This window comes from Lynx canadensis, chromosome B2 (genome assembly GCF_007474595.2).
Source record: "Lynx canadensis isolate LIC74 chromosome B2, mLynCan4.pri.v2, whole genome shotgun sequence".
Lineage (NCBI taxonomy): Eukaryota > Metazoa > Chordata > Mammalia > Carnivora > Felidae > Lynx > Lynx canadensis.
The window spans coordinates 147,591,085-147,611,914 of NC_044307.1; the positions used below are offsets into that span (position 1 = coordinate 147,591,085).

General features: G+C 51.4%; 1 long non-coding RNA gene across 1 annotated transcript; it reads left to right on the top strand.

Annotated features, from left to right (window-relative positions):
• Positions 1–518: 518 nt before the first annotated feature.
• LOC115514629 lies at positions 519–6,977 on the top strand. Its single transcript, XR_003969055.1, has 4 exons — positions 519–585; positions 2,912–3,018; positions 4,670–5,325; positions 5,840–6,977. It is a non-coding gene; the product is annotated as an uncharacterized LOC115514629 (long non-coding RNA).
• The last annotated feature ends 13,853 nt before the right edge of the window (positions 6,978–20,830 follow it).

Consider the following 20,830-nt stretch of genomic DNA (forward strand, 5'->3'; position numbering starts at 1 on the left):
GTGGGATTATTTACGTGATCTGGGTCATTTAATAACAAACGGGTCAGGTGGGGTTGAACTTTGTTTTCCCCGCAAGCTAGGAGGTGGACGGAAGTCATCGGATAATTCCGACTGTTGACCAAGGGGCCGTTGTTCTTTACACACGTTCAGAAAGACGCCGAAGTGAGAGGCCACAGTGAGGGCCCCGTGACTGCTGGCCAGTGCTGGGGGTGGGGGGTGGGAAGCTGGTTCGCCATTAGGAAGCTTCTCTGTGTGGCGGGAAGAGCCCACTGGCTCAAGATGTCTCAGAAGAAAGGTATTCCAATCTCTGGTAATTTGTTGTTATTTCTCTTCTCATTATAAATAAATATGCATAGTCATCCCTAATTTATATTTAGCCTTCGGTGCTTTTTTTCTTAAAGAGCACCCCACACCACCACCACCACGAAATTGTGTAACGTTCAGACCCCACGAAATCTGGACTTGTTCCTGCTTAGAATTTTTACAGAGGGTTTGGCCGGGTGGAGTCTCTTGAATGAGTTCCTTTTGCTCACGACTTTTTCCCCTTTCTTCAGCCCACACCCTCTGGTGATGGCAGCCTTGAAGGTAGGGTGTCCCTGAAGGGCGAGTCTGAGCGGTCGTGGAGTTGGGGGGAGAGGCAGGCGGCCTCCCCGGGGCCTGGAGAAGGGCACGCGCACTCGGGGAGGAGCATTTATGGGCAGAGGGGCGGCCGGGCCTCCTATCGTCTGCTGGCTGCCCACACTTCGACATCGTCACAGTGGCTAAACGCTCCTTGGGGGAAGGTGCTGTGACCCCACGCCTTCGTTTCTTTTGTTTCTTGTGGCGTCTGGCCCCGTGTTGTCAATAAGGAGCTTGTCAATAGCGAGCCATCGACAGATAGCCAGGAGTTCAGCCGCGGACGCAACTGTTGGCGAAGGCTTGCGGACAGTGCTCCTGTCATCCCACAGGGCGGCTCGGCGGGGTGGGGGCCGCTCCCCTGTTTGCAGGTGGAGAGGTTAAATGACTTGCCGAAGTTTGTGCAGCTAGATCAATTCATTTATTTAACACATTCTACCCTCCCCGGGGGCAAAATCAAGTAGCCTCAATGCTTGGAAGAAGGCCTGAGGCTCACTGGGCGATGAGTACTGGACTTTTCCGGACCCGGGACACATCCTTCGGGCCCACCTGGACAAAGTTGGTTAGCCAGGGGGCCTAGTGTGGCACCAATCTCAGGTTAGAGCAACGTGGACACTTGTCAAGTCTGATTTAGGATAGGAAGCAGCAAAAGAGTGTGTGTGTGTGTGTGTGTGCGCGCGCTTGGATGTGTGCAGGGAGGGGGAGACGGGAATGGCAGCGAGGGGACAGACACAAGACCACATCCTACCTCTGCCCGGTGACCACGGTCCTGGGAGAGCCTGCTCTCCACTATTACTTCTCCTTGGCCCTGTTCGAGGCCTGGGAGGAGCGCCGGCCCAGGAAGGATCGTGACTGAGATGTTTGGCTTCCTGTTTTGACAGCCTGAATGTGATAGATATGATGGGTGGAAATCTGGCCAGGTGAGGGCTAAGCGAACCAAGAAAAACAATTATTCAGGGTGGGCAGTGAGCCCCGGCGGCTCCTGCAAGACCGGGATCAGGAGGCAAGCGCCGGGAGGAGATTTCTCAAAATCGAGTAGTAAATTGGAGAAATTGGGTCTGCAAAGAAATCTGCCGTGATTTACCCCCGCGCCCGCCAGCAGCTCTGCGGAGTCACTGTTCCGCTCTCGGCCGAGCATACGGAAGCCGTGCGTCTCTTGGCTGGGTTCCAGGCATCCGCACGTTAAATGGATGGGTCCTGCCATGTGCGGTGCTCGCAAACGGGAAATGTAAAGAATGAGGCCGGCTCTGGGTTTCCTGTTCCCTTTTCTAGAAGACAGTTTCCTTCACAGACCTGACCAAGATAGTACCGTGTTCAACATATTTCTTCTGCCTTTCCCTCTGGGGAAGGCTGACACCGACTTGCGATCTGTTTGGTGGTTCCAGCCCATTGGGCTCATCAGTTTATTCAACTGACTTTCTAAATGGCCTCATTTTTCCCGACACGGGGAAGAGAGGCAACGGCATTAATTGCAGGAGAGTTATTGCTGGCTCTTCCCCCCGCAGGCACCCCGAGCCCCGCCGGTTTTCGCTGTTGTGGTGGGGCCCCGGGGTCACCCCACTTCTCCTGCAAGGGAAGTATTGGTGGAAAACTATAGGGTCGCCCTGGGATGCGAGAGGTTGCTTTAAAACTACATGGTGGAAATAGTTCAGCAGATTCAATGTCTGTGCACAGGACTGGAGACCAGGAAATGTTCTATTAATCAGCCAGTATATTTCACGGGCAACGGTCTGGTTCTCTTTGAAGAAACTTACTGCCCAAGGGAGACAACCTACTCTCCTGTTATCAGGTGCTTGTAGGGCATGAACCCCAAGCAGACACATACCCCCAAAGGAGAGGCCCTTCATTTTCAAAACACAGAATTTTCGGCTATGAAGACCTTTAAGCACACTTCAAAATATATAGCTTAATATTTTAAAAAGTTGAGCCTTTTGTTAAAATTTGGTGACTTCTTCTAATTTTAAGTTATTTACAAACTTATCTGGGGCACCTGGGTGGCTCAGTCAGTTAAATGTCTGACTCTTGGTGCGGGCTCAGGTCGTGATCTCACGGTGCACGAGACTGAGTCCCGCGTCGGGCTCCACACCAGCAGCATGGAGCCTACTTGGGATTCTCTCTCCCTCTCTCTGCCCGTCCACCACTCGTGGTCTCTCTCTCTCAAGATAAATAAATAAACGTAAAAAAAAAAAACCTATCTAAAAATTTGAGCAATCACATAACATTATGACTTTGGAAATACACTCACTTGTTCTCCCCCTCGTTCTTATTTATTGTTAATAATTCTTTATCTTCTTAGCCTCTGACCCATCGATTTGGCCCCAGCGTGAGGGATAATGACGAGGCTCGGAAAGTAGGGCTTTGCTGATATTCTCAGAGATTCCCATCTCAACCCTTCGGAAGAAGGTAAGATTGAATCTGGCAGGACTGCGGCTGGTTACGAAATTGTGTTACTCCCTGGGCTAAAAACAAATAAATCGACAGCTGTGCTCTTTGGGCTTTATCTGTTGTGTGATCTACTCAACTCCTCCAGCCTCTTCTTGTCAGAGCCGCCTCTAGCACTGAGTGTGCTGGGGTAGGCACAGACCGCTCTGTTGCCGAGGATGTGAGCCGCTTCCCTGGTTTATTGTGTCCTTGTGTATTAATCCCGAATAAGCCTTCACGATAATATAACAGTCGCATAAAAACTCGCCAAGTGTCTTGACTTTGTTTACCAAGAATTAGTACGCACCAAGGACTTAACAAGGCATTAAATTTAAAGACAAGAGACCTCAGGGCTGTACCGACCGAGCTTGGTTGCCAACTTCTTTTAGCAAAATTGCCTTTTCCCGGGTCACCTTGCAGCATTTTCCTTTTAGAGACGCTCTGGATCAGTTTCCCGTTTTGTAGGCGTACTTCTTTGTGCCCAAGGATTCGAGTTGGTACACCTCCTGAGAAAAGAATGGTAAGGAGATCCTTAGCATTTTCTTCTCTGAGCCAAGATTACTGTCCCTAGTTTTAGAAACGTAAGGTCCAGTGACGGTATGTGTATGTGTTTGCGTGCATGTGAGTACCTATATATTTTTAAACTAAATATATTTTATTTTATTGAAAAAGTATGCGGGGGCGCCTGGGTGGCGCAGTCGGTTAAGCGTCCGACTTCAGCCAGGTCACGATCTCGCGGTCCGTGAGTTCGAGCCCCGCGTCGGGCTCTGGGCTGATGGCTCGGAGCCTGGAGCCTGTTTCCGATTCTGTGTCTCCCTCTCTCTCTGCCCCTCCCCCGTTCATGCTCTGTCTCTCTCTGTCCCAAAAATAAATAAATGTTGAAAAAAAAAATTAAAAAAAAAAAAAAAGAAAGAAAAAGTATGCGTGCACATGCTAAAACATCCAGAACATGAGTGGGCACACGCCATGGAACCTATCTCTTTTCTACTGAAGACTCCCAGGCCCTCGAGAAGCAACAGAGTGGACAGTCTCCTCTGTGTCCCCTCAGGAAGCTTCTCTGAGCTTCTGCGCATTTTAACTTGCATTTTATAGAAATGGAAGCATACCCTGCTTTTAGCTTCTCTTTTACCAAATTGGTCTTGGGTCCCTTCCACATCGGCACGTACAGATCGGCTGTATTTTTTATTTTTATTTTTTTTATTTTTTTTAATTAAAAAAAAAATTTTTTTTTAATGTTTATTTATTTTCGAGACAGAGAGAGACAGAGCATGAACAGGGGAGGGGCAGAGAGAGAGGGAGACACAGAATCGGAAGCAGGCTCCAGGCTCCGAGCCATCAGCCCAGAGCCCGACGCGGGACTCGAACTTACGGACCGCGAGATCGTGACCTGAGCTGAAGTCGGACGCTTAACTGACTGCGCCACCCAGGCGCCCCATCGGCTGTATTTTTTAAATGGTTTCGTAGGATGTCACTGTGTGTTTTTGTTTTTTGTTTTTAACCAGTGCCCTGTTGACAGGCAGCCGCGTGCTTCCCAGTCTGCTCGTACAAGTACGGCTGCAGGGGGATGCCTCCTGGCCCAGGATGTGTTTTAAAGTGGCTTTCCTGTTCTGATAAGGCCTCTTTCTCTCCGCAGGCGCACGGTTGGCGGGGGAGGGCTTCCAATCAGGAGCGACATCAAGATGCTGGGGCCACTGTGGCTGTTGGGATCAGATGGCACCTTCCTGGGACTCCCCAGCTCTACGCAGCTCCCTTCCTAAGGGTGCCTTCTCCCCCTCCCCCCTCCCCCAAACAGAGGTGTGCGGAACTGGCCAAATCCAGGACCGTCTGCCAAGAACAACGCCGACCAACATCCTTGAGCTCTAGGCACATTGCCTTTTTTTCCTCGCGTCTTCTGTTGTTGTTTATTTATTTATTTTTGAGAGACAGAAAGAGAGAGAGAATCCCAAACAGGGCTTGGACTCACAAACCGTGAGATCACGACCCGCGCTGAAATCAATAGCCAGAGGCTCAGCCGACTGAGCCACCCAGGCGCCCCGACCAATTGCCTTGTCGTATAGTCAGGCCAGGCGTCATTCCTCATTCTCTCTCCCCTAAACCGGGGGCTCTCAACAGTTTCAGTTGTTATCCCCCGGGGGGAGAGAGTCCCATTGTCATCTAGTGTGTAGACACCCGAGATGCTGCTAACATCCTGCGGCCCGCGGTGTGACCGTCCCGCACAGAACCATGTGGTCCACGATGTCAACGGAACTGTCGTTGAGAAACCCGGCTCCGCACGTTTCCTTCCAAGAGGTACAAGGTCTACTTGTGGGCCTAGGGGACACCTGGGGCCCAAGCAAGTCCCAATGCACGCCACGTTTAGGTTGAGCTCAGGTGCAAATGGGCCGGACTCAGACTTGGCTGTAGCACAGGGTGGGGGGAGGGGCTGGACTAATGGCCATGAGTGGGAGGCGAAGGTCCCCTGCCTGCATCCACAGGTGGCCACCAACAGGGCCCATGGTGGCTCATGGGCTCAGTAACTGCATACTGGGAAGGTGAGCCGGGGGCCTGCCGGACGGGTTTAGTGACTAAGAACCCCAGTCATTTTAGGTGGTGCTTTTACATACTGTTGACCTTCTTCCCAAGAGTCAGGTGGACGTAAGGAACAGTGGCTCTCACATTCTAGTTGGGATCTCTGCTGCAGGAAGACAGCAGGGCTCGACGGGGGTGGGGGGCAGAGGATAAGAGTTCACCTGGGAGGGCACAGCAGGGTGGCGGTCACAGGCAAGGCGGTGTGCTTACTTCCTGCAAACACTGTATTTCCCAGCAAGGGAGACCCCACCTCAGGCCACCGTCTCCACAGGACCCGGAAGAAGTCCGCGTGACGGTTTCCGGCCCAGGTGGAAGAACAAAGAGAAGGCATTAGGCGAATTCCTGAAGGATCTCCTTTCTTCCTCAGCTTCCTGAAGGAGGAAGGATGGAGACTGAAGATTGGGCGCAACGATTTGGGCCCTTTCTGCTCCTGAAGCAGAAGACAGATTCTTCTCTTCTTCTCCAAGTCTCTGTTCCTCCCTTCCACTTCTCTTATCAGAGGGGACTTTTTATGAGGACTGGGGGGTCCGATGGTCAATTTGCAACATGCTAAGGTGGTTGAGTCGGGATGACTGCTTTCCGAGAAGCCAGACCCAGTCCCTTGAGTTATCTTGCTTTGTTTAGAACAACGGGGAGCAAGCTCTTCTTTCGCACAATAGACATTGGCTGCAGAACATGCCAGGCAGTATCCCGGCTTCAGGTGGGAAGGATTAGACAGAACTGGAAAGACAAAACGTGTTTCTCAGGGATGCATGATCTGCACCAGTCGAGGCTGTATGATGCAGCATTTCCTTTCAAAATGTGTCACTGACCGTGACCATCTGGCCCCCCTCCCAGCTGCAGGGAGGGTGTGTCTGTGCCTTCGGCTGTGGCACCTGCTGGAAATTACTCCGAGAGGGAAACCGTATTAATTGCCCTTTGGGACTTCTTGGCCTATCTTAAATGAGCTCCATCGGAAGAGGCATTTGATGGACTACGCCCAGCGTTGAGATAAATCTGCTCCCTGAGTTCAGGACTAACTATCCGCAGGGACCCAGTGGACCAAGCAGTGAGATGAGCAGACGTTAAATGGTTCCCGTGGCTCTGCGTGAACCACTCCGTGGGTCTCGGGCTCTTCACAAGGCAGGGAAGGGCCTTGGTGGGCCTTGCGGGACTCTGGAGAGCCAACACGTGCGTGAGTCAATGCTCGCACCCCCGTGGTGGTTTTCCAGTTATAAAACAGCACAAAATGTACGGATTTATGGTGTTTCCACAACCCAGGGGCGCCGGGCTGTCAATTCGGGAATGTTGACTGAGCTGCCCTCTAACCGTGTAACCTGGGGGCCAGACTTTTCCTCCCTGGGCATGTTACAAAGATTAAATGAGGTCTGACACTGGTGTTTCTGTTTCCATGTTGCCCTCTTCTGTCTAGCGTCCTGCCTTCAGCCACCCACCTTGTGGCCCCTGTTCCTGTTCCCCGTGTGTGGCGGGCCCACACGAGGCAGGACTCGGCGGACTGGGTTCCCCAGTTCCTGCCCAGCTCACTCCCTCCTGGGCCACAGGGCTTTCCTCCAGTGGCACCTGCTCAGGGACGCCTGGCCCGTCACTCCTTGTAAAATGGTGACTTCTCCTTCCCGCCACATCATTTCTCCCCTCCCGCTCATGGTGGGCAGAAAAATAGCCCTTTAGAGGTGTGCACGTCCTGATCCTCAGGTCCCAGAATATGTCACCTCGTGAGGTCAAGGGACCGTGCAGGTGTGACTGAGCTACGGGCAGGTGATGGCGAGACCGCCCGGTGCATCCCCGTGGGCCCAACGTACTCACGGCGTCCTTACAAGAGGGAGGTGGAGGGTCGGACTCAGAGAAGATACGGGGTGAGAGCGGCGGTGGGGAAGTGATTTGGGGAAGGGGCTGCGAGGCGAGGAACGCGGGCCCGCCCGGAGGCTGGGACAGGCAAGGATGGGTTTCTCCCCGGGGGGCCTCCGGGAGGAACGCAGCCCCGCCCCACACGTTGGTTTTAGCTCAGCCAGGGCACGTCGGATTCCGACTTGCGACGTTGCGCCCTAGTCCACGCGTGTGGTTTTAAGCCACTCCCCGCGTGGTAGTTTAAGCAGCGTAGGAAACCCGTACCAGGCACGGCCACCTGTGCGGGCTGGGCCTCACGCTTACCCGCCTCCCCCGCTAGCCCAGGCTCTGGGGACCCAGTGTGTCCCTTGCGCGGCTTGAGTGTCCCTCGTGCCCAGAGTGGCGACTGGCGCCCAGTGGGCCTTCAGGGGCGGATGAGTCCGGCGTGGGTACTCCCACTCACGTTTCAGTTGTATGCTGAGCGCGAACCGTGTGCCCGTCCCTGGGCTTGTCACTGAAGGTGCAGGGTCCCTGCCAGCAGGAGCCCCGTGACCTGAGGCGGGCTGCGTGCACGTGGCCCGGGGGCTGTTGCGGGGTCTCGAAGGGACAGGGGCCAGTGCAGCTGGCGTCTGGGGCCGGGCGTGGGGCCGCCTCGGGGAGCCGGCGGTGGTCTGGCTGAGTCTCTCGGAGGAAGGTGGGGTCCCAGCAGGCAGCAACGTTCCAGGCCAGCAGACGGTGCTAGGGAGGCTGGGGGCCTGGGGCTGGAGGGGACGGCGAGGGCCCGGGTGGAGGGGCCTGGAAACGCCCTCCAACAGCTTGGGACTCTTTGGACTTGGTCTCGGAAGCAGTGGAGCCCCGTCCAGGCCATCTGGTGAGACGCTGCGCGGCTCCAGCGGGCATTTTCCTCACTTGCCCTGACAGCATGAAGAGCGTGAGGCTCCGGGCCGTCCCCACCGACCCACACGGGGCACGTTTTTACAGCCTGCAGTCCCCGTGACGCAGGGATCGCCACCATCATCATCCCCATCGCTAGACCACAGACGGGCTCGGCGAGGTCACTCGAGGCCACACACTCGTGTCCAGGGTTGGTCCGGATGGCTGGACCCGGGGCCAGCGTGTGTCCAGTGGCCAGGCTCCCTGCTTGAGGACCCGCATGGGACACAGATGAAGGGCCTGGCCGAGGCGGGAGCAGCGGGGAGGAGAGCAAGAGGTACGGAATTTAACAAGAGGCGCTGGCAGGTTTGTTTATCAATTAGTTGTAGGCGGTGGGGAGAGGGAGCCGGGATCCCTCCACGGCTCCTGGCCCTCTGCCAGGGCATACACTGCCTTCCAAATAACCCACATGCCATGAGCTCCAGAGCAAGGGTTTTAGTATTATTTATTTATGATTTTATTTATGCATGAGGATGCACGGGCGAATTAATTTCCTCGCTTCCCCATAAAGCAGACAGCAAGCGCCGGGCTTTCTGTCAAACCTCTCGCACACAGCCCAGGCTTCACACCCTAGGTCCACAACTACCTGTCCACGACTGTCCACGAGTCTGTCCTAAGCATCTAATCTCACAGCCTTGCTGTTGTCAAATTTCGACTAACTACCCAGGAGATGCTGACGTGGCCAGCACAGGGCTCAGCACAAAGTCATAGCTCAGTTTGGTAGTTGCCTCCTGTTCTCAGCACCTGCTGAGCTAATTTATAGCAGATCTCATTTAAAGCGGCACGAAAGCTGTGTGTTGCAATGACCAGAGGTTCACCATGAGAATTATGCTGTTTCCCTGCTTGCCCTGGCCACTAGGAAGCTCGGAAATAAATTCTGTGCTCCGTAGCGGAGGCTGTCTTGGCCAGAATTCTCTGTGTTGTTTATCCCCTTCCGCCTTCTTTTATCCTTTCTTTCCGATTTTGCTTTGTTCTCATTACTTGGACCTAAATGCCTGAGCTTTTGTGGCAGCCTCAAATCCTTTTGTGGAAGTAGAAAGAATACGAATATAAAGTTAGGTACAAATTTAACAAATCTGTTCTCTGTCCCACGCCCTCAGCCAGTTACATGACGTCACGAAGAATATAAGACCGGAAATATTTGGTGACTTTTGTATCTCATTTCTCTTACTTTGCTGCCAGTGAATAGTGTCTGTCTCGTCTGTCACATGTTTACGTTGACATGAGAGAATACCCAATGAGTAAAGGCAATGACCTGAGCTCCTGGTTTACAGACAAGATTGGAAACATCCAGATCCTTTTCTGTTTCTCTGCTTTCTTTCTTTCTTTTTCAGCTCCTTTTGACCTTGGCTTTCTCATCTGCAAAATGGAGCAGGGGAACTGAGATTTTGGTCATCTTTTGGTTTAAATCAGTTTGGCACCCGCAGCCCATGTTTCCATGCTGATTTTGTGCGCGTGATTTACATCAACAAGGTTGGGTCCTCTCTTCTGTAATCCTTTCCCCAGTTTGACCAATGGAAACCAGACAAGTGTTTAGCCAGGTGTCCCCTAGGCGCTTGCTCTGTCCGGTGAGACTGGTTCTAACTATTCCTCCTTTTGGAAAGGAGGAAGTTGAGATTTGACGGGTTTGTATGCCTTCTTCACAGGTGGCACCAGTGACCGAGCAGAGGAGCCCTCGGGTCCTGCCTCCTGGACCTATGCTCTTTCTTGGCTTGGAATTTGGAAGCTCTGAGCATGCCTGAGGCTGTGCACGGGGTGCCGGGGCACCTCGTCTGGGGAACGCCCCGCTGGGGTGGGGGCCCCGCCCTAAACCAGAGAAGCCCTATGCTGCCTGTTTCACGGCACAGGCTCTTTGGAAGTTTTTTTGTGACATCAGGCTCTGCTCTGAACAGTTTGAAAGCAGCCCCATCACACGTCAGTGGACCTTGGTTTTTTATTTCCCTTAGATTGAGTTAAAACTCTCAACCTTGTGGGTACGTCCCTCTCCCCTCACTCTCCCTCCAGGCTTCCCTCCAGCTGCTGGTTAGCAAACAGCTGCTTCGGAGGAGTCGCAGCCTCCTCGTCCCCCAGGCCCCGAGCTCCTTCCTGCCCCCCATGCGCTCACATGCCTCCAACCATGAGATGAGCTGGGCCTCGCTCCGTCCTACCTGTCCTTGGGGTCCGGCTGTTCCCTGACTCCTTCCCATCCATGCAGGCCCCACAGAGCTGTTCACACCCAGCATTTCTGTAGCCTTGTGGTGCTGCATGCTTGTGGTTTTGCCAGCTGGCCCACCTGTAGGGTAGAGCTCTTCTGCTTATACATTGAAAGGGTCGGCATGAAGTCACTTCAGATCGTTACAATCTTGACCGATGCTGACACCTAAGTTCTATATTTCCCAAGACTCTCTTGTTTAGAGCAGCTATAGGTTCACAACAAAATTGAGTGGAAGGTACAGAGTTCTCATATATCCTCGTGACCCCACGCGCACAGCCTACCTAGAATCAACGTCTCCCGCCAGAGTGGGACATTTGTTGCGACCGATGAGCCGACATTGACACACCGTCATCACCCAAAGTCCACAGCGTGTATTGGGGGTTCACTCTTGGTGTACATTCTATGGGTTCGGACAAATGCATAATGACACGTAGTATGGTATCAGACAGAGAGTTTTCACTGTCCTAAAGATCTCATGTTACACCTATTCATCCCTTCCCTCACTCCCCTAACTCCTGAGAACCACAGATCCCTGTCTCCATGGTTTGCCTTTTCCAGAATGTCATATAGATGGAATCACACAGTCAATAGCCTTTACCGATTGGCTTCTTTCACTTAGTAACGTGCATTTAAGTCTCTTCCATGGGTCTTTTCGTGGCTGGAAAGCTCAACTCTTGTCTGGACGGACCACTCTCTATTTATCCACTCACCACCTGAAGGGCATCTTGGTTGCTTCCAAGTTTGGGCAGTTATGAATAAAACTCCCATAAGCATTTGTGTGCTGGTTTTGTGTGGACATAAGCTTCCAACCTCTCTGGGTAAATGGCAAGCAGAGTGATCACTGGATCACCTGGTAAGAGTGTGTTTACTTTCGTAAGAAGCTCGCAAACTGTCTTCCAAAGTGGCGGTCGTAGACTCTGGGTCTGGAGTTCCCTCTTGTCCAGCGAGAGAGCAGACACAGGATTAAAATGCGAGAGAGGCTAAGGTCCGGAAGGAGACGAGAGCCTCGAGTAAGGGTCTTTGCTCCATTTTTATTAGGATCAGAGACTTACAAACATGACGGACGTGCACGAAGAGACAATGACACCGTGAACATTGACTCATGGGTGTGGGGGAAAGGGGGTTTTGAAGATAAGCGGTGTCAGGAGTTTGGGTCGATACAAAACAAAATCCTGGCATCAGGCAGGTGGTTGTTTGAGGCAGGCTTGAGGCGCCAAGTCTGTTTGCCTAAACTTGCCCAGGGGACAAGAAAGACAGAACGGGCTACCTCGGGGGCGACAAGGTACCTTTCTTTTGCTAATTAGCTCTGCTCTGGGCAACGTCACCCTGCAGCCCTGTTCACCTGTTTACCTATTTTGGTCCCTCCTTCCTGTGAAAGCAGATTTCTGCTATTGTAGTAAGCTGATACCTAATCTTTACCTCGTTTTGGATGCTTTCGTCCCGAGGTTTCCTATCCCTACATGGCTTGTTAACCCATGGGTGAAAGCTCAGGGACTTCCTAAGCTTATTCCCCACGAGTGGCTGCACCATTTTGCATGCCCCACCTGCAGCGCGCGGGAGTTCCTGTGGTTCCGCGTCCTCACCAGCATTTCCTGTTGTCGGTGTTCTGGATCTTGGCCATTTGAAAACATTTTATTTCGAGATGACTGGGGCTTCTCATGAAGTTTTGAGAAATTGTATGGATAGATGTGTATACCTTTCACCTGTTTCTCCCGGTGTTACGTACGTGAAGCATCTCGTATCACCACGCTCCACCCAGGGAACTGATATGGGTGCCATCCACTGGCCCGCCTCGGACATCTCTGGTTTCACATGCAGACAGCAGTGTGCATGAGTGTGTGGATTTAGTTCCATCAACGGGCAGCACGAGGCATCCTTGTGAGAAATCGTTCCCTATCCTGACTGCGGTCATCACGCAAACAAACGTGATAACATCACATATGTAACATTTTTATGCTTCTCATAATTATGTCATCCTCAGGACGCTTAGGGCTGCTGGGCACCTCATAATTGCTGAATAAATATTCAACATAGAGGTCTTAATAGATATGTAATTACTTAAAGGAAACAGCAATGCCTCAGAAAATATGAGCCCCAGTCTCAACAGCTACATCTCCTTCGAGAGGTGTGCGATTGAGTAGAAGTGGCCGTGAATTTGTAGAGAGTCCTGAGGTCCCAGACTGGCTCTGATGCTTCTAGCTGAGAGGATCCACTGTAAATGTTGGACCTTGGTGTCCTGAGCTATACAATGAGGAAGTCGGATTAATATTCTCTATGCTCCCTTCCGAATTTGAAAACTTTATAATTCCATAAACTGTGACATCCTTTAACATTTCAAGTCTGACTTTCCCTTCTCGAACATTTTCCTCTTGTTATTGGAGTTTGTCAGCTTTCCAAGTTTGTTTAATTTTCAAGCTTTGAACCGTGGAAGAAAAATAATCTTCTACTTGATTTCTTACCAACTTAGAGACAACATGAAAGATCTAATTTGCATGAAGATTCCAGAGCTGAGTCTCAGGTCGGGAGACACGCAGATACTTGGAGACAGTTGGTGTCAGTGTGGACTGCAGTCCAGCCTCGGCAGGGTGCCGGCTCCTGAGACACCCATGCGCTAAGCGGGTTCACGGGATGTCTCCCTCCCCAGCCTCCAGCAGAGCGGGTCCCAGGCCCCACGGCACAGGCCAGGCTGTGTGCTTCAGGAAGAGACCCACCAGCCCCAGTGCCTCCCACCTTGTGGGAACGAGTGGATTTCAACACCCAGCTCGCTGCGGGCCCGAGCAGACTTCCAGATTGCTGTCCGCCTTCTTGGGGACCGTGACCGTCTATTATAAGCTGCTCCTGATGCCAAGCGTGAACCAGAAAGTGACCAAAAGGGAAAGAAACAAGCCAAACGCGCTGGGTGAGAAGCGCGTTCAACTGACCCCGCTGTCAGGAGTGGGTGTGCAGGCTGGGAGCGTGGGTTCCTAGCCCCGCTATTGACCTCAGGTACCTGCCAGCCCTCTCTTGCTTCAGTTTCCTGATCTGCGAAATGGGAATGGTGACGTTCTCTACCTCAAAGGGTTGTGAGGATGGTTAATTGAATTAATTCGGGTAAAGAGCACGGCGTAGTGCCTGACACCCGTTAACTGCTCAATAAATGCTTGTCATTGTTTTGCTTTGCTCTTGACCTCCTAACTTGGCTGTCACTCCCCAGAAACACAAGACACCCTCAGGCCTGGGCCGTTGACAGTGCAAGTGTCTGGTGGCAGTTTTCAGGGGGAAGGCGTGATGATCGGAAGCTAGCGAAGTAGATTGTGTCTCATCTGGGCTTCTGTGCCACACTGAGTCCTCATGGGCTGTCTGGGAGTCCCAGAGAGACTCCCAGAGAGTGCAAGAATGCACATTTTCTGCAAAGCTATTGATGGAAAGCCCCCATCCTGGGCTTTGAGCTGGAAGGATCCCTCTCCTAGACCCCGAGCCTCAGCACATCTTTGGAAGATTGGAACCCAAAGCCAAGGGCCCCCCTGAGAGCTCTGGGCAATGGGCCCGTGTCATCTGGAGAGGAATCCTGCTCCCTGTTCCTTTGGGTGGGAAATTAGAGGGATTTTATAAGCCACCTCGCGGCGATCTGAGAACCCTATATCCCTGGTGAGCCCAGCAAATACACAGGTTGCATTCGCACATTGAACGTCTCTAAAAAGGACTTCCTCTAACTTGTGCATTCATACCTTGCCGCCACAAAGCTATGAATTTTCTGATTTTTGTCGCACTCTGATGAGATTAAAAAAACACAGTTAGATGTGCTCTTGCTGGCTGAATTGCAGAAATAATTTCTCATACAATTGAAATCTAAAATTTGGTAGATGCCTCGTCCAGGGGGACAGGAAGTGGTTTATCGATTCCCATTAGCTTCAGTCAACAATCAGGAGCCTGCTTTGGCCCGCGTTTTCTTCCATCAGCAAGAAGACTCCTAGGTCACTAATTTCCCAGGCTGACCGAGGTTTGGTAGAACAGCTACCCTCCGTGCTGAGCCTCGGGCCCCCTGGTCCACAAGAGAAATCTCCGACCAAGTGGGAAATGCAGACTAAGCCATTCCCCGCCTGCCAGGAAGACCCCCACTTCGAGCCGGAACGAGGTCTTTCAAGATTTGAAATTCTCAATGGGGACCTGGTGGCACTCACATTCGTCTGGATTCAGAGCATCCCAGAGAAGGTTTCTTGTGTGTTTGAAATTTGAGGGTGGGCAAGCCTTCGCAGAGAGGCCCAGGGTTAATTTTAGTTTGTATCCTAAACCTCGGAAACACACACCGGGGGCCTGGACGGTTTTCCTCCCCGGCAAGATCCAGTTCCTTCCGTCCTCTGCACATTTCTCCTTTAAAATAGGTCCCTGTGGCCACCAGGTCTCTGTCAGTGCAACCCTGGGCATGAGCATGGTTTTTCTGAAAGGAACTTGAGCCCCCACGGTTCCTTAGCTGGAATCTTAGAGTCAGGAGCCCTCTGCAGAAGCCAGTTGTATTGATTTTTACCCCTACAGAAATTGGGAGGAAGTAAATATTTACTAAAAACACCAAGGGTTTAAAATAGCCTAGATTGGAAATCTTCTCCTTCTTCTTTAACGTCCTGTGCTCCTTTTACAGAAAGGAAGCCTGAAGACTCTTTAGAGAGAGAGGATTTTAATGGAGAACTGCCCTCGTTCCTAAACTTCCGAGCAATTGAGCTTGGCTGGTGTCACCAGGGCCGACAGAGCATGAGACTTGATGAGGAGCTGTTAGCACAGTCATGGAGGGCCTTCTGGTCCGCAGGCAGGTGCACAGGTCTGCGTGTTGCCCGGTGCGTTGCATCATTTGTTCAGCGCTGGGGCAATGACACAGAGACATCAGCTGTTTGGGGCAGGAGTAGATGGATGGTGTGGGTCATCGTTTTGATCGATTTATCTGTATTTCCGTGGGTTTCCTCAGGCACGGGCTCTCGGGGGCTACAATACCAATGGGCTACAGCAAGGCAGAGGGAGAGAACAAAGATTGCATCCACTGGCCCCCATTCTCTGAGAATACTTCTATAGACCCCTTTAAGTGAGTCAAACCAGAGGCCCGTCCCGTAGGCCAGAGCTCCTAGATGAGCAAATATGCCTCTTTCCGAGAAAGACTAGAGCTAGCCAGTAACAGCCTCTTTGATTATTATAGTCCCGTGGACTTAGGAGTACAAACCCCCAGGCCTCCATTGCCAGGTGATCTAGGGGCGTCCCGTGGGTTGACGCCTCAAAGACCGGGTCCCCAGATGGCAACCCGGGGCCCCAGACGTGTGAGGAAGCTCCTTTCTGGGAGACATGGAAGGCGTGGCCTGTGGCAGAAGAGTGTGGCCGTGGGGCCCGTCGGCTGGAGTGAGGCAGAGGGGAGTGTGAAGATAGAACCTGCCAATAAAAGAAAAAAAAACCAGAAAGGGAAAGAAAAAGGAAAACAGCGGAAAGAAAGACAAAAAGGTCGAAATAGAAAACCACGAATAAAAATTAACAAGAAAAAAGAAAGAAAATTGTGGCAGCGGTGCCTGTGGCTCCAGCAAAGCAGAGGGAGAGCAGAAAGGAAGATGGCGCCCGGCCGTCTGTGCCTGGAGACTATCCCAGCGAGCCCCTCTCCCTCAGACCAACACTTCCGACTTAGGAAGTGAGTCTCTTTCAAATACGGTCTGGGCACCTTTCCAAAGGCTGCTGTTGGGCCGGGCCCTGCGACCAACGTGACATCATGACCTGATCCCAAGTCGGACACTCCAGTAACTGAGCCACCCAGGTGCACCAGAATCACTTTTTAGGAGAAGCTTCAGGTTTTGAGTCCCTTCTTCTTCTTCTTCCTTTTTTTTAAACTTATTTTTATTGATTTTTATGTTTATTTTTGAGAGAAAGAGAGACAGAGCGAGAGCAGGGGAGGGGGAGAGAGAGAGGGAGACACAGAGTCCAAAGCAGGCTCCAGGCTCCGAGCTGTCCGCACGGAGCCTGATGCGGGACTCAAACTCACAGACTGGGAGATCACGACCTGAGCTGAAGTCAGACACTTAAACGACTGAGCCGCCCAGGCGCCCCGAGTCCCTTCTTAATCATGGGTAGCTGCACCAATGGGGGGCTTTCTGGTGACAGTGACCTTCAGCCTTTCCTACTCACTTTAGTGCAGTTTCCCTCTTGTTTGCCAAGTGTGAAGGGGTCACTCTACGGGTTTTTAGGTTTTCTTAGAGAAAGTGACTTCATGTAAAGGGGCAGGTTCGGTTTGTCCACGGGAGAAGGTGAATTCGGGAGCTTTTTATGTTGCCATCTTGAACCAGAAGCCTGGTCAGATCTTCCCTTGACCCAAGACTTTTACAGGTGGTCTGGGGATGGGGCAAGATTGGGTCCAGAGCTCCTGGGTTATACTCCAAGCTGCCCCTTCCCTCCAAGGAAGGGTCTGGTCTTGAGTCGCTTCTGGGTGACGCCACGGTCCTTTTGGCAAAGGAGCCGATGCTCCAGAAGTTGCCCCAGCACGTTGTCTTTCTAGTGGAAGGACACAGAGAAGGCCGTGCCGGGGGTCTTAGATAAATGGTGACACTTAACATCCTCAGATGCTGTCGTAGATTATGTCGTGGGCCTGTCGGCAGGGAACGGGCAGGGCCACGTCTAAGGGAAGCCACTGCTGGCCGCTGTGCATACAGATTGGTGTTAAATTCAGTTCTATTAAACATCTTTATTAATGATGTGGAAGTGGGGTGTAAACAGAACATTAATTAAATGCCTGAATACTAAATTGGGAGGTGTTGCAAAAGACAGACTAATCACTTTACCATTTACTCAGTGTACAGAATTGTGTAATTCAGGGGATCTACTGACTAAAAGTGGAACAGATCTTTGTTGACAACACGATTGGCCCAAAGCGTTTTGGTTGGCTTTCTTCACGTGTGTCTTCTTCTCCTGGAAACCTTTCTATTTCTGTTAGTCTCAGAATGATGAGTCATCCTGTCTGTATGTTAAGCACCCAGGTAGGGAGAAATACTTTTGAGAGGGTGAGGGTATAAATAGTAGCAGAGACAGAGGGCAACACACAGCAGCTGAAGACTAGTTACCTCCATTGTCTGGAGACTGACAGGTGTCTATCCTGACCCTCAGTGGGGCCTCTTCTGTTCCTTATACCACAGGTGTTATTCGAGCAAGAGTAGAGCAGACTAAGAACGTGGCACCCTCTTTATCCTCACGGTATAGATTTGGGGTCAGGAGACCCGGATTTTAGTACTTGGTCTGTGTTTTTCTGACAACGTAGCTTTGGTGAAGTCATTAAACCTCTCTGAGCCTTGTGTTTTTTTTTTTTTTTTTTTTTTTTTTTTTTTATCTGTAGATGAGGGAATAATATGTAATGCTGAGAGATGTGAAGAGTGCGATTTTTTTTAAGGTTTATTTATTTTGGGAGAGAGAGCAGGAACAGGGAGGGGCAGAGAGAGAGGGAGAGAGGGATTCCCAAGCAGGTGCTGTCAGCACAGAGCCCGATGAGGGGCTCGATCCCACAAACTGTGAGATCATGACCGGAGCCGAAATCAGGAGTTGACGCTTCAGAGACTAGGCACCCCTAGTGTGATATTCGTGAGAGAATTTTGAAAAACTGCAACACTGTCCAAAGTTAGAATGACATTGGATTAATTGTCAAAGAATGAGGCATACTGTCCCTGTGCATATAAAGTACTCCAAATAATTATCAGCAGAGCGGCCAAGAACATTTAGAAATATGGATAGGAAATTCAATCTGGAAAAATGCTAGTAAATACTTAGGGACATTAGAAAATTGGCAGGGTTTGCAGCTGGCAAAATTAATCAAACTATTTTTCAAATGCTTGGGTTCAACAAACTATAATGAGCTTGCCAAGCACCTTTTCTTATAAATTTTGGATCCTTTGTTTGTTTCAGCTAAAACATGATCCATAAGCTTCTGATTCATTTACACTTAATTTGCTAAAAGGCTATTTGTCAGCCGTGGTCAGATGTTCCAGAAACTTGCTGGGCCCACTCAAAGAATCGTCCCAGATTTCTTTAGAAATGTTACTGGCCTGGTGCACAAAGGGTATCTGGGTGCATTTAAACGCTATGCATTCAACATCCTTATCTCAACAATTCTCGAATGTATATGATATTATGCTATTCAGGTGGAGGTTACTGCTTCGCTCCCATCATTCATCCTTCTCTCTCTTAGCGGTTCTGACTGCTAAAGTATAACTAAGGGCAAGGACATGAGCTGGTCAGAGCTCAGACTACGAGCACTGTTGAGGGAAGTCCGGGTTGGAGAGAGTCCCCGAGGAGCTTCCCACATCCTTGTCCTCACTCGAAGGGGACCTGACTTGCCTCTCTGAGCGCACGGTGTGAGAAGCAGAGCCCCAAAGGTCCTCCCAGGCTGCGGACCCTGCATGGGCACCCTCTAGCCGGGGTGGGCAGAGGTGCCTCATTGGCATTCACGTTCACTGGAGATTTTGATGGATCACCTCTCCTCCCCCGTCCCGCGCGCTGCTTGCCACACGGCTCTGAGTCTGGGTCCCAGAGGAGCCTTGTCTGCTCATCAGATCTTCTTCGGCCACAGGTTCTCTTCTGGGTGGGTTTGGCGGATTACACGCAGAACAGAGTTTTAGGAACAGGAGAGACAGAGAATGGATTGTGACTGTCCCCTGGGGGATCCTTCTAAAGCCCCTTAGCAAGGCCTGGGACTTTGGGACCAGGGGGACAGTCACAATCCATTCTCTGCCTCTCCTGTTCTTGAGTATATATATACGTGTGTGTGTGTGTGTGTGTGTGTATACACGTATATATATACGTATACGTATATATATTATTTATTGTCAAATCGCTTTCCATACAACACCCAGTGCTCATCCCAACAGGTGCCCTCCTCAGTGTCCATCACCCGCTTTCCCCTCCCTCCCACCCCCCTTCAACCCTCAGTTTGTTCTCAGTATTTAAGAGTCTCCTATGGCTTGCCTCCTTCCCTCTCTGAGAAATGCTTTTCTAAGTGAGACAGAGCAGCCCCAACTTCTGGAAATGAATCCAGCCTGACCAAATCATACAGATGTATTTCTACATGTTAGATGGACAATGCACGCACAATAGAGTTACGCGTAATGTGCACGCACAAACATATTTACACAAGTGAGTGAGCCGTAGCGAGGCCTGGGATGGAAAATTCCGTCTCCTTCCACCTGCATTCAGCCGTTTCATTTTACAATGTTGTCCCTTGCGGGAATGTTTTTTCCCTTGAGCTGTGGTAGGCACCCGAGCACACGGGGTGGGGGTGGGGGACTCCACCTCCCTTATTCCTTCTGGATAATTCTGCCCCTAGGTCTCTGACCGTGTGGCAGTCTTTTCTCCCCATGCCATGCCTGAGCATCTGGGCCAGTGTTCACTTAGCCTTCAAATTCCAGATGTACCATATTCTCTCCATTTCACACCTCTTCCTCTTGTCTTCTCTCCAGTGCTACACTGGAGGGTGAGAAGAAAACATATCGATTGTTCCCCCTTTAGCTCTAGATATCCGTGCACAGAATACCTTTGACGCCTTTCCCAAACTTCCACCCCCTAAGGTCTGAAAGAGAAAACTGGGCTATTTCCTCTTTGTGATTCCCAATGAACCATGCATTTGACAATTGCTCTGTTTGAACTGTCCCATTGCCACTTCCCATCGGGGGAAAATTCCTAGGATCCCAAACCGGGAAAAGAGTCGTGGAGGATATTGATGAGAAATATATGACTTTCGCATAAGAGACTGCGGTTCCCTTGGAATGCTGAGCTTAAGGAGGTGAGTGAAACCGTGCGCTGTGTTCCTGCCTGTGTCTGGGCATCGCTTGTGACTGATTCGGACCAGACGATTCTGGGCCAGAATGGGGCCGGATGATTCTGGGCCAGATACCGTGCTGAGGTGACGCTGGGCAGATACCTCTGGGCTTCGTGAGTCTGCCCTCCTCAGCCCAAGACGACTGAGCACAGGCGGTCTCCTGCCTCAAGACGGATGGTGGCCCGGCCGGCAGCAGCCTGTATCTGAGCCACTGGACTTTGCAGAATGAACTAGAGCCATGAGGTTCCTCTCTCACGAACGTGGAAACTGAGAGCCTGTGCCGGTTGCTGAAAGTGTGAGGTGAAAATTTCAGAAGGAGCCTACACGGGTTGGCCTGGGCAGCTCTAGAAAGTGCCGGAGGCTGTGAGTCTCAATCAGCAGCAATTTATTTTCTCACATTTCCGGAGGCTGGAAGTCTGAGGTCAAAGTGCTGGCAGGGTGGGTCTCTCTGTGTCTCTCTCTCTGGCCTGCAGACA